This window comes from Symphalangus syndactylus, chromosome 10, assembly GCF_028878055.3.
Source record: "Symphalangus syndactylus isolate Jambi chromosome 10, NHGRI_mSymSyn1-v2.1_pri, whole genome shotgun sequence".
Classification (NCBI taxonomy): Eukaryota; Metazoa; Chordata; class Mammalia; order Primates; family Hylobatidae; genus Symphalangus; species Symphalangus syndactylus.
In genome coordinates, this window is record NC_072432.2 from 99,189,519 (window position 1) to 99,203,471 (window position 13,953).

The 13,953-nt window shown below is 45.8% G+C and overlaps 1 long non-coding RNA gene across 1 annotated transcript in view; it reads right to left on the bottom strand.

The window, feature by feature from the left end:
* Positions 1–13,953, bottom strand: part of LOC129491234 (uncharacterized) — a 186,895-nt gene that overhangs the window by 153,310 nt on the left and 19,632 nt on the right. The gene's annotated exons all lie outside the window — the stretch shown is intronic.

The window sequence follows — 13,953 nt, forward strand, 5'->3', positions numbered from 1 at the left end:
TAGAAACATTCTGTGGCCAACACGGCATCTGCTACTGATTCTTGAACATCCTCGTCTGAGACTCATTCCTTTGAATGCACATTATTTCTCCAAAATTCTATTTTAGGATACATATGCCTCCCAGTCTGCACCTTGCCCTGAGCAGCCTGGGCAGAGCTATTCCAACAGATCTGCAGTGCCAGCTGCTCTTGGCCCAAGGCAGCCCTCTGTCCATCAGCCCTGTGCTGCGGAGGGGGTCACTAAGCACAGGTCTACTCGGGCTTAGTGTGTAACTTCTCAACTACTACCACATGCCAGGTGCCGCAAGCTCTGGGGCAGGAGGCCTGAGTTCAAGTTCTGCCCCTTCACTTCTTAGCTGGGTGACCATGGGCCTGTCATTTGGCCTCTCTGTCCTCATTTTCCGCTACCATAATATGGAGAAGAGACAAAACTATCATCTCCTCCACTGGGTCACTGTGAGAATTAAGCAATTTAAAACATGCAAAGTGCTTGGAGCGGGCCCTGGTATGTGGTAAGGATTCAGTCCCTGTTAGCCCTGGTCCTTCTGCTGAGTTACCCCCTCCATAGTCTCAGGGGTCCTGGTGAGCAGATGCTAAGTAGAGATAGGTCAATACTTCCACAACCTTCTGGTGCCTTCAGAACATTAGGTTCATTATTCTGAGCAGAATTGTATTTTGCTGCTGGGTACACAGATGGAATAGTACACCTGGAAGGACAGAGTGGTTAATGCAGATGGGTTTGTGATGGATCACTCACGGGGCCCTAAGTTCACGGGGTCCCACAGGTAAAAGGCATATCCTTCGTCCTTCTGTCCCACCATTAGGCAAGCATTCCCTTTGTAAAGCAGGTTTATCCCCAGAGGGGTAGCACATGGTGTTAGCATACTTTGGTACGATTTGAATGATCAGATCTTTTCATTGATCCTGAACATCCTAAATGGGATTAGGGGGATGGATAGAAAGGCTGCAATCCAGCCATGTGGCCCAGGGCCAGCCTTGGCTCAAGCCCTTTGATCAAGCCATCATGCCATGGGCCTCCTGGCAAGCTGTGCTCCCAAACAACCGTGCCATGTTCCTGCAGCAAGAAAGCAAGAAAAGTGCCTGGCTGGAGGCTCATGTTGGCTGGGAGAACAGAGGAGGCGGAGTTCTCTCACATGCATGGCCTTTTTGGTCAAGTCAATGAGAGGCGCTGGGGAGAAAGGGGAGCCTCCTGAGGAAGTGCAGGCCCCCTCTCCTGGGGCAGACAGGGAACCAAGTAGAGGGACCAGTGAAGTGGGCCCTTTGTCCCCGCCTTCCTAGCGCTTCCCCTAAGAGCCCATCCCCATTCCTATCACTCCTGCCAGGCTTGCCCTTGCTTGCCACAGGCTCAAATGACCTCTCATCTATCCCTCAAGAAAACCCTATTGAATGAGGTTGTGTCTGAAGCCCACTGGGGACTCACTGTAAAGTATTCTGCACAGGTAAGGGGTTAGTATTCATTAATGATTTTTGATCCTGGGTTTTGCAAAGTGTATTCTAGGAGATATTAGTCCCTAAGATTCCATGAAAAGGTTTACGGTCAAATAAATTTGGAGAACTATATCCCCTTCCTAGAAATTCATAATGAGAATTAGCATTTTTAAAGCTCTGACAAGTCCTCCAGCAAAGACACCCAGCCTGAAACCATGGAATCCCCTTCACCCAGAAGAGTTCCACATCCACAGAGTGCTTTGGAAACAATGAACTCATTCCCAACATGTGCATGCCACTTTTTCAATTATACATGGCAACAATATACTTTAAAACTCTAATTTTCCAAGTGGAATAGTCTCAATATATTTTTTCCACAAATGAAAAGTAACTGAATGAATTTGTTTACATATAGTATGAAAGACTCGTAGTGGCTGTATTCATTCTACTGATAGTTCTTTTTCAAAGAAGATGCATCTGAACTCAAAGTAGTAAAATTTTAGGTCCCATTGAAAAGCCTGGGCATCTATTTTGGGCTAGGGCCTTCTTTTCATTCCAGCACTCATTGTGGATAGGATAAGTCAAGTTGCCTCTCTCATATTTCTGTTCCCTCAGCCTGTTTCAAAACCAAACCATGGCAGGAATGCTTCACTCCAGCACCAACAAGCCTAGTCGGGAATAGAGTAGAAAAGATTAACTTTTAAGACCCATCTGGGGCTTATACGGAGGACAGGGCAGGCCAGTGGGAAGCACTCTTGGAACCTCAGAACCCCACCTCCAGGGAGTATCATGAGAGACATTGGGGTTAGCTGTTAACCGGTGGGGCCTGTCCTTGAAAGTTAAAAAAAAAAAATCCAGGCTCACAAATGGGCAGCATTGCAGGGTGGCTCAAGCTTGGACTTTGGCATCAGCCCTTGGTTTGAACATGGACCTTGTCACTCTCCAGCTGTGTGACTATGCAGCAGTTACTTCCCCTCTCTGAGCCTCCCCTTTCTCATCTGTAAAGTGAGGATTATAGAACCTGCTACATGGGAAGTAGTAAGGAATGAATAAGACCCTGTGGTACAGTGCCTGAAACAACAGTCAGTTCTCTCCCTATATACAGATTCTCCCCCGCAATCCCATATATTTATCCATAGTAATACATATATGATGAGGTGATTATTTCCTTCATGAAAATTCTTTGCTTTCTAAGAGTTTTAATACTGAGATCACTTACTGTGGTCATTTCCAAATGCGAAGATCAAACAGAAGGACTTATTAAAAACACAGATTCCTGCTGCCTCCCCTGCTCCTCTAATCTGGTTCTGAGGTCAGGGACAGGGCCCTGGAATGTATACTGTTTCAAGCTCCCCACGCGAGTCCTCTGCAGGTGCTTAGCAAATACACTGGTAAACCCGACCTCGTTCATCCAAAGCATGATCATTTTAAACGCATTTACCCACATATGCACACCCACATTCTCAAGCAAAAGCCCAAGTCCACCTCCATAGGTGAGTAAAGTCAGTGGTCAAAGGTCATGTGAACCACTCACACATCTTTCTGCTGATGCAGTATTAGGGCCCCTGACTGTGTCCAACGAGTCCTATAAGAGAAGTGACATCACCATCTCTAGAGCAGCTTCATAATGGGGGAGATGTTTAGTCCCTGGATAATGGCAGTGGGTGATGGGAACATGGTACGGGTGATGGGAACAGGGTGATGGGGAACAGGTGGAGAAGGAACCAGCACAAGCAAAGGCATGAGGCAGAAAAAGGCAAGGAGGGTTGGGGAGAGGTGGGGTGAGGGTTCTTGCCCATGGTGGAAGGCAGGAGGACCAGGATCTGGGGGGCTGTTCTCTCAGGCTCGGGTAGGTCATGAACACTTGTTTGGCCTCAGTCAGTGCACCATGAGAGCCAGAGCTTCTGAGGAGAGTGATGTATCTGGGATTCTGCAGCTCAGAAAATGATACCCCAAAGTATGGCACTTTGGTGTGCTGAGTACTTTGAACTAAAGGACATTAGAAGACCTCAGAAGCAACCTCAGAACGATGGTCTCTTTGACTTCCTGCTTCCTATCTCTCACCCCTCATTTCTCCCTCAAAGCAAGTCATAGAAACATAATTCCTTGCCTCCTAGGTGGGTCATAAAAACTGGAACCCCTCTCCCCCAAAGTAAGCCATGAGCCCTGGAAATACTACTCTGACCTCCCCATCCCTTTCTGTCTAGGAGGTGGCCATAAAGAAATTCTCTGACCTACCCTTATCTGATATTAGATCATAAGGCCCTCATTCCAGAGGGGTCCTGCAGCATACCCAGAAGGAAGAAAAGCTACAACAGAGAAGCCAAGAAGAATCTGAACAGACAGGCCTTGCTGGGTTTTCCCATTCAGTCTATTACTACTGGATTATACCCTTTTTGTCCAATACAAAAAGAGTGCATGGCTGTCCACTCTTCACCAAACCTAAGCATAAAAGCAGCTTCCCCTGGGTCTTGGGGTCTTCATTTTTGAAGTCTCCCATATCACATGAAAGTTTGATTAAATAAATGTGTTATGCTTTTCTCTTGTTAACCTATCTTTTGTTCTAGGAGTGTGGTGGGGAGGAAAGATGTCACTCCTTTTCATCCCTAGGAGGACATGAACCAGAAATGCACTGCAGTCACTGTTGACAGGACAGATGAAGGTGGGGAGAGGAACCCAGGATCAAGTATTTCAGGTGAGAAGCAGTGAGGGACCCATAGGGAGTGGTCACAGGAAGGATGGGAAGAACAAGAGAGGTGCTTTAAGGAGCTGCCACACTAGGCAGGGCTGCACAAAGCTCACAAAGGAGGTGAGGGCATAAAGATGGTTGTGGGTGTGGGGACAAGGGAGTACAAATACACACAACACAGCTCAGCAGTGGCAGAGGGAAAGGGGGATGCCAAAGGGAAGATCACGTGTTGGGTTAAGCCTGTTGTACATCAGGTAACAGAGCAATGATTGCAAAGGCCGGCATGCTCTGTCTCCCTCAACCACTGCCACCCTCCAGTGACTAATTGTTACCCCCTTCAAGAGTCCAGCAGCTGCTGGTGGCTGAGAAGGGAGGGAGGTCTTGGCTGGGGCCAGAGCTGATGAAGCAGTGACTGCCAGTTTTGAGGCTGGGAGATGATGATGTCACAAGGGATAAGGGGAGCTACAGAAGGGACAGGAGGGGAGAATGAGAGAGAAGAGAAAGGAGGAAGGAGGAGAAGAGAGAATGTTGCAGGGAGAGGAAGGGAAACAGAGGGGAGAGGTGAAGAGGAAGGGATGAGGGGGTAGAGGAGGAGAGAAGATGGGAAAGGAGGAGAAAGGGTAGGAGGAAAGGGAAGTGAAGTGGAAGGCAGAGGGAAGAGGAAGGGAGAGAAGAGAGAAAGAGAGAGGAGAAAAGAGCAGAGGAGGGGGAAAGAATGGGAGAGAGGAAAGCAGGGAAGGATATAAGGCAAAGGGAGAAGAAAGAAGAGGAGAGAGAAGAGGAGGGAGAAAGACTGGAACAAGTAAGAAGAGGGGAGAGAGACAGGAGAAGCTTGGAAAGAACACCTGCTCCTCACCAGCAAGAGCTGAAAAGAGGAACAGGTGGGAGCTATGTCTTGACTACCCAGGGTTCACAGACGACAGTCAGAGCAATAGCAACTGAGACAGACCCCAGGGGCTTTCTGTAGCCTCTGTTGTTTTTTTCTCCAATGCAAAGGAAGATTCATTTTAGAACAACTAGGCAATTAAAGCAGAGCTAGTGCACCCACAGGAGGCTCATCCTGGGCCCTCAACTGGTCTTCAAGACAAGGAATAGATCCAGGTTGTAGGCTTAAGCCTTTGTTAAGCACCTCCTCTGTCCTTATTTGAGCTGTTTCCAGGACTAGGATGTAGGTGCCCACTCAGACCAGGTGAAATACTCAGCCAAAGTCCCATATTTGGTAAGTAGCAGAGGCAGAATTTGAACACAGGGGTTCTGTCTCCAGAGCCCTAAGGCCCTCCACACAAGAGGCAGCCCCTGACAGGGACAGGGCAATCCTTCCCCCAGCAATCCCAGAGCCCTGGCATCTTCAGAGACCTCTGATCCCATTTCTTCCTAATCATTTGAAACCAGGTGTGTTAGACAGTTTTTGCATTGCTATAAGTACCTGAGACTGGGTAATTTATAAAGAAAAGAGGCTTAATTGACTCACAATTCTGCAGGCTGTACAAGTATGGCTCTGGCATCTGCCTCCGATAAGGGCCTCAGGAAGCTTATAATCATTGCACAAGGCAAAGGGGGAGCCAGTGATGTCACATGGCAAGAAAGGGAGCAAGAAAGAGTCAGGGGGAGGTTCTGTGCTCTTTTAAACAACCAGATCTCACAAAAACTAACCAAGTGAGAACTCATTATCACCAAGGGGATGGCACTGAACCATTCATAATGAATCCATCCCCATGATCCAATCACCTCCCACCAGACCCTACATCCAACACTGGGAATCATACTTCAACATGAAATTGGTGGGGTGGGGGTGGTGGGGACAAACATCCAAACCATATCCCCAAACTTTATTTTTCTGAAATTAGCATTCACTTTAGGTCTCCTTCGAGACCAATACCACTGCAGACAGGTGGTCATCAAAAGTGATTTGTTTGCATTTTCCCCTTCTGGGGCGGAGTGGGTGGGGAGAGATAGGTCCCACCTCTGTGCAGAGCCTAACAGAGCTGATGGAAGGACTGGCCTCCTGGAGCTGATTCTTCCACTTGAATCTGCTCTTTTAATTCATGATTTGTGATTGATTAGAAGGGCAGGGATTGGGGAAATTTAATTTTGGCTCCTGATTACACTTGTTGCATAGACAGATACATTTAGAATCTGGGGCTTAAGAAAATGAAATAGAAATGAACTAGATGAATTTTCAAGAACTTTAAACATTTGATCACTACTTTTCTGGGGCTGATGCTCATTTTAATTGCTCCTCGTGCTTCTGGCTTGCTAAAGCTACAGAAAGCAAGGGAGGGCCAGAGGAAATCCTGTAATAGATGGAACAAAATCCCACCTTTGGGGAATATTACAATGGGAAATGTACTCAGCCAAAAAAGAGCTTCCTGAGATCCTATCATGGGTCAGGTGCTGTGTCAGAGGCTAGGGACACAGAATGTATCCGTCTGAGTCCCACCATGGAAAGAGAAACCATGCTAGGCATTTCACACAGAGGAAATTTAGTACAAGGGAACAGGTTACACAGAAGATGGAAAAGCTGAGGAGCCAAATAGGAGATGGTGAAGCAAGTCAGAACTTAGCAACATCAGAAGGCTGCCAATTACTAGATAGAGGGACACAAGGAGGAACGTGGTGTTTTCAGAACCCAGAAGCCAGGGCTGCCAGGCAGGGCTGGATCATAGAGAGGAGCTATCAGGGCGACACAGCCACTACCAAAAACCCCTGAAAGAAAAGAGGCAAGAAGAGACAGAGAAGCATCCTGGCTTCTCCTTTTTTCCCACTTTTTCATCTCCCATCAGTGCTCCGCTTGGTAGAAACTAGCCGGAAGCCTGCCACTGCCCGGGTAGCCTGGAAAATGTAGTTCCCCACAGTGCAGAGCAGAAAGGGGAAGCCATCTGATAGCAAACGGGCATGGAGAAGTACACAGGCAAGTGTCCCCAATCCCTGTCCTCAAGAAGCTCCTGGTCAGACCATCACAAGGATGCATGAGAGGGAGCATGCGGGAGGCTGTAGGAGCCCAGAGGAGTGGCTTGCAGCCAAACCTGGGTGGGAAGGTTTCCCATCAGCACTATCGCCTGACCTGAGGTTTAAGGACTAAATGTGATTTGGAAAGGTCACCTCTGAAGTAAAGGGAAGAAGGAAAGGGGCCATCACAGCTAACAACTCCCTCCTTGTACCCTGCGGTATGCCAGGTACTTTACAGGCATATATGAGCTCTCTTAATCCTCAATACAACCTTACACAGTGATATTAGTCGCACTGTACAAATGAGACTGATGCTTAGCAGTGTAAGATAAACATGCCCAGGAGACAGGCAGGACATCAGGGTTGGAGTTGAAATGCAGTTTCATGGAGCCCAGGCTCTTACTGGCCTCTCCCTGTGCAGGGGGCTGCCTTACTGTTATCACCCATCAGTCTTTGGGCAAATGTGACCTTTTCCAAATGCAGACAAACCTTAATCCAAATCTTAAAGGGCAATGAAGTTAATAAGAGAAAGCACTTATTGAATTGGAACAAAAGACTATTTTATTAGCCTAATTACTTTTAACTCCTATTAAGTGTTTCAAAACTCAATGGAAGTGTTTACTTTTATTAAGGTTCATTGTTTTAAGCTTAAAAAGCAATGTTTTCAAACTTAAAACTTCTCAAGAGCCCAGGTCCTTGGCCTCATTGCAGACCCGCTGGCCTGGACAAGCCGGGGGTGTCACCTGTCTGTGGCCAGGTGTGAGTGTGAGCACGCGGGGACTCTGAGCCTCCTCTTTACAGTGTGCAGCACACTTGCAATTATTTAATGATCTGTAACTATTGTTAATTGCTGTTCCCATCCTCCCGGGTCAGAAACTCCCCAAGGGCTGAGGCAGTACTCTTTCGCGTCCTGTTCTCCTTCCTGGTGTCTCTGTCCTTTGCCCGTCAGCATCACTCACAGTCAGCCGGCCTATTTATCAAGCACATATCAGTGCCAGTGCCTGTGATAGATGCCAGACATTTCTTTCATCCACCTACTCATTCAAGGAGCATTTATTGATCATCTAGTATGAACCAGCCCCAGTGGCCAGGCATTGAGGAAATTATTGGTAAGTAAAAGAGGCAAGTTACCTCTCAACACAGATTTTGTTTTTAAACCTCACAGTCTCGCAGATGTCATTGTCGTCATTTTATAAACAAGAAGAGTGAAGTTCAAACATGGTGAGCAGGTTGTTCAAAAGCACACCCCTAAGAAGTGACAGGGCCAGGACTCATCTCTTCCCTACTCAACACTTCCTCTCCTCCTTGCTGGGTGGGGTGGCAGGCAGAGGGAAAACCTGCAAATTAACTGGAGAAATTGGAAGACCCAAAGTCAATGGTTTATGTGTTTCTCATTAAAATAAAAGAGTTCCCTGTAATCCACTAGCCACAGAGGAATGATATTCTATTTGTAACATGCTCTACACAGTGCCTGGCATGAAACAGTCACCGAATACATTGTGGCTAAAACAATATTCTATCATCACTCTCTTGTTTTAAACCAAAATGGGACCATATTGCTCTAGTGCAGTGGTTCTCAACCAGGGAAATTTTGCCCATCAGAGGACATTCAGCAATGTCTGGAGACATTTTCAGTTGTCAAAACTGGGGGTGGGGTGCTACTGGCATCTAGTAGGTAAAGGCCAGGGATGCTGCTAATCATCCTACAACACGCAGGACAGCCCAAATGTCACTATTGCAGAGAATGAGAAGCTGGTATTGTGGAGACTTTTCCTGAGTTGTTGATTATTCTTTGATAACATTATTTTCAGTGGACACAGAGTGATTCACCACATGGCTGATGACTTCCTGGAATACATTGGTTAAAAAGACTTTTCTTTTTTCTGGCCTTATAATCCAAGTATAAGATTAATCTTACCCCAACTTAATAGACTTCCGGACAGTTGGAGTTGTCTACAAGATTTCCTCCTCAAAGGGCTTTGGGTGTTGGCACTGTTTGGCTCATTCCACTCTCCCTGGGTCTGACTGACTTTCAGGGAGCCTAGAAGAGCTGGACAAAACCTGCTTCTTTGCAGAAAGAGTCAGGGTTCCAAAGATTTCATTACGATTTTTTAAAGATCGCTCTCTCAAAGTTCTTTCTCTCCCATATCACAGGCCTGGAGGCCCTTTCTTGGCCCCATTGTGACCTTTGGGGAATGTTAATGCACTTCTAGCTCATGGAAACCCCGGAAGCCAGTGTCGTGTGACATGAGCCCAGCTGGATTAGAATGATTTCAAATCTTTTTAGGATTAAAGAACAATGGCCTTGTCAGAAATGTCAGGATAATTAGAAAAAATAGTGCTGCTTTCCCTAATCGGATGAGGTTCTGGGGGCTGCAAAGGCATCAGCCAGGAAGCGGCTCGATTTTCTCTAAAACATGAGGCCATGGAAGACCTACAGGGTCAAGACTCTCGCCCCGATACTCCACCTTGGCCAGAAGTGGGAGTCTTCAGTTTATCGTCTGCCAATTATACCTCAATAAAGCTTTTTTAAAAAATGTTTTAAGTCAGGACTATGAGGGGAACCTGGTCATCTCTGGCTAGAGGGATAAGGAGTTCAATAAAAGTCACAGAACTAGAGCCATGAAAGCCTCAGTGGTCATCTGACACTACTCTTCTGTAAGAAGCCATAGAAGAGACTTGCTAAGATCACTTAGTGTTGGGCGAAGCTGGGAATCAAATTCAGATTTTCCTGTCTTGCATCCAGACTTCTTTCCAACGACAATGAGGTCTAAGGAAAATAGCCACCACACTGAAAGCCATGCTGCCCTCTTTCGGGCTCTCATGCTTTCCAAATCGGGAGACATTATAAAGCACTGCACTGGGTTCAGGGTAACTAAAAGGACCATCTTACATTTATGAGGCATCTGTCAGTTGTTATGGCACATTCATATTTGTTATCTTATGTAATCTTTATAAGAACTAGGATGGAAAGGTAGTATCAAAATCTCAATGGCTGATGAGGAAACCGAGGCACAAAAAGGTTAATTTGATTTTCCCTGGTCTAGGTAGCTAACAGCGGAGCCGGCACTTCAACACTGTTTGCCCAACCCTTGTCCCCAGACCTTTCCCCGCTCCTTTGCGTTTCATATCTATTGCCTGAATTCCAAGCTCCCTTTTCAGAAAGACCCCACTGGTGGTCATGTGAAGGTTGAATCGTATCCCATTTGGTCTATGTCTCAGTACCCAGGGCCCAGGATCTGTGTGCAGGGCTGGGGGGCTATGGATCCTCTTTAGGAGTCTCAGCTTTGACACTGAGTCATCTTTTGAAAGTACGTATATGATAATAAAGGTAATCATTTTTAGTACTTACTGTGTGTCAGGCACAGAGCTAGACCCCTCCCATGCATTTGCTCATTTAGTCCTCACAATAACTCAGTGGGGTAGGTAGCATTTTTATCCCCATTTTACAGACAAGGCTCTCTGATGCTCAGAACACCCAAGGAACCTGTCCACATTTCCCAGCTGTGGAGGAGCAGAGCCTGCAATAAACACAGATCGGAAAGCCCCCCTTGCTTTAAGCAAGTGCTGGTTAATGTCCTACAATAGGACCGTTATGAGCACTACATTTCATAGTGCAGGAGAGAAGAGCATTGTCTAATGGGGCTTTCTCAGGAATTCCATGTCAGATAAGCTTTTGTTTGTTAAGCATTCACTGGATGCAGAGCCCTCTCCAGGCTCCAGGATCTGAGTGCCACCCAAGTCAGAAGCAGAGGCCTGGTGTCCTTTGAAATCCTGATTCTACTCAGCTCCTTCTTTCTGAGCTCCAGGATGTGAAAATGACACATGTGGGAATAGTGGGCTCCACTGTATTCAGGCTTGTGTTCTCTTTATGGGTGGGCAGTGGGTGGGCATGAGGCCGCAGGGAATGATGCCAAAGAAAACTGAGGTTCTTGCATGCCCTGGAGATGGGCTCTGGGTGGCTGGGCAGGTCAGATGAGAAGAGGCACTCGAAAACAAAGAAGAGGAAGAAGGATTTTTAGGTTCTGCCCCCATCGTGGCTTTCTGGATGCCAGGAGGAATTATTGGTGAGCATCCAGCTGGACGCCAATCAGTGATGCTGCTGACTCTCTGGAACCTGCCATTTTGCTCCTATTCGCTTGTCTTTCATTTTTTGCCATACATCACCCTGCTTTAAAAAGAGACCTCTAACTGACTGCACAATGACATCCCCGCTCAGGCAGTCTCCCAGCCCTGCCCTGCCTCTCCCCTGCAATATTTCCTCAGATGCAGTGGCCAAGGCAGGTCATCCTCACGCCTGAGAAATCACTGAAAGGGGAATCTGGCTGAGCCCCCAGCTCCCAACCACAACCCTTTCCCTCCCTGCTTTTAACTCTGCTAAATAAGAAAGCTGGCTCAGACATGGTATGAGGGATACTATCGTATCCTGCCTCTCAAAAGCAATGGGCACCACTTTACGAACCAGTTGGCATGGCGACTGAGCCAAGAGGATGCTTTCAAAATGAGCAATTTAACATAAAATGATCCTTGCATTTTTAACTGAATGTCACATTCCCGTAATTATAAGACAGCTAATTGAGTAATTGTTCAAAATGTCTTATTTCTGTTCTCATTCCACTGAATGTGTATACACGCAAGCACACACACACACACAGTCACACTCACGATGGGCCATGCTACTAATGCCATGGTTACCAATGACCAAATTCATGAAGCATTTGACCTCAATGCTGGACAATTTGGTGGCTATTGATTCATCAGCATCATCACTACCTAATTGTGTTCAACCCAAGACACAGGCCCTTCTTCATTCCCCTCCTCTCATACAGAGGATGTTTGTGACTTTCAAGACGTCAAACCTGTACTCTCACACATCCACTCCAACAGAGGGGAAATCTGCCTGGTCAGGGGACTCTGACTTACGAAAGTTATGGCACGGCTCTGCCTATGTTTTTGAATTCCGAAGCCCCAGCCTAACCATGTTTCTAGGGTTTATTGTATATCCATCTTTCTTCAGCATTAATTCCGTGAAAAGCACACGTGTTGTCACCTGAGACAAAACTGCCTGTTTATTTGTTCTGATTTAATCCTGGATTCCATGGCATACATGCTTGGTGCCTGAACTGGAACCCAGCTCTTTGAATTCACTGCTTTGGTATACTAGTTGCCACAAAATATTTTTTGTTGTAAACATTGTTTCTGAAACTCTAATCTGGTGAGCAGTTCTGTTTTGCTGGGTTCCTATGTTAAACCAACTTTAGAGAGAAGGTATCCACCATACCTCAGGACAGACTGTCCCTCCAAAAAGCGCAGGGAGGACTGGTTAACTCATCTTATTTTTTTAAATTCAAATTGCTGCTCTGAATAAACTAGAAGTAGCCACATGTGCTCAACTTGTGTTTCAGCCTGGGGCAGCAGACTGAGTCTGCTGTTTAATTGTGCCGAAATCCAGAGATGAAAAGTTGGTAACCAAGAGTCTGTCACCCGGAGGAGGTAATGGAAACCCCACTCCATCTCAGATGACAGACATCATTCTGACCTTTTATTGCTGATTGCGAGCCTTTTGAGTGCAAAGCATTCTCTTTTGTTCTGATTTTCTGACAACTGTTTAATCATGTTCTATTCATAGAAATTACAGTAAAATTCTCGTTTCTCACGTATCAAACAAGATAATGCACATGGAAATCAAGTTCTGAAATGAATAATAAAATCCTAAACCTCCCAGCAGTAGTGAAATCCTGAAGTGTGCTGAAGACAAGGTGTGTAGTTACAGATTGGGAGGCATAGAAGACATTCATCCTGCCACAAACATTTCCAAATACATTTGCCCTCAAACCAAGGTCCAATCATCAATAAAATGAAAGTCCAATTTTAACAGCACAGTGGAAAAACTTTGAGTAGGGAACTGACATTTATTATCTTTAACGTACATTATTTTATCTGATCCCTACAATGGCCCTATAATGTATGTTCCATTAACTCCATTTTATGGACAAGGGAACCGAGGCTAGGGATGAAAGACAATGCCCCGAGGCTGCCTGGTCAATAAGCTGCTGGGTGCTGACTCTCAAGGCCCCATTATGATTTTCAAAACATTTTAACTGCCACAACTCCAGTGTCCCATCGGCCGCCTGCCCAGCTGGTCATAGGTCACTTCAGGCCAAGCAGCTGTTCCTGAGATGACCTGAGGGCTCATGGCTGAAGAAGTGTCCTAAGGACAAGCAAAGTGTTTGGCCACTCACTAAGAAGCAAACATAACCTAGTCTCCTTTCTTCTGTGTCTTCCTTATCCCACAGTGCTTCAGGTACCTCAAAAGCCTCTTGGCTCAAGGAAGGCAGATAGACAACCTTTTTCCTTTTTTTTTTTAAAGAGGGCAAAGCATTTTTGTTGTCGTTTTAAATAAAAGTGATACATATTTGATGTAAAAAACTTCAATGCAATATAGAGAAGTGCAGAGAATGGCAAAAAATTAGAACGTTGATAACATCTTGGCAAACACCCAGTTGGGCACTTTCCTGAACATAAGCACGTGATCATACGTGTGCAGAAGAGCCTCAGGAGGGTCTTCTCTTTCATGCTGTTCCATAATCTAATTATTCTCATTCAGAATTAGAAAGTACAGGTATAATTCCTTCTTTTTTCAACACTGTGTGGTACTCCACTTTTTAAATTTCCAACCAATCCCTGACTGTATACATTACTTTTACTATTATAAACAGTAGAACAAACATCCTTTAAAATACATAGTTTTTGTCTGTTTGTTTCTTGTGTATCTGTGATTATCTCCCTAACCATTAATTCCCAAAAGCAGTGAGTTAACCAAAAATCTAAGACCTTTTCTTTCTTTTCTTTTCTTTTTCTTTCATT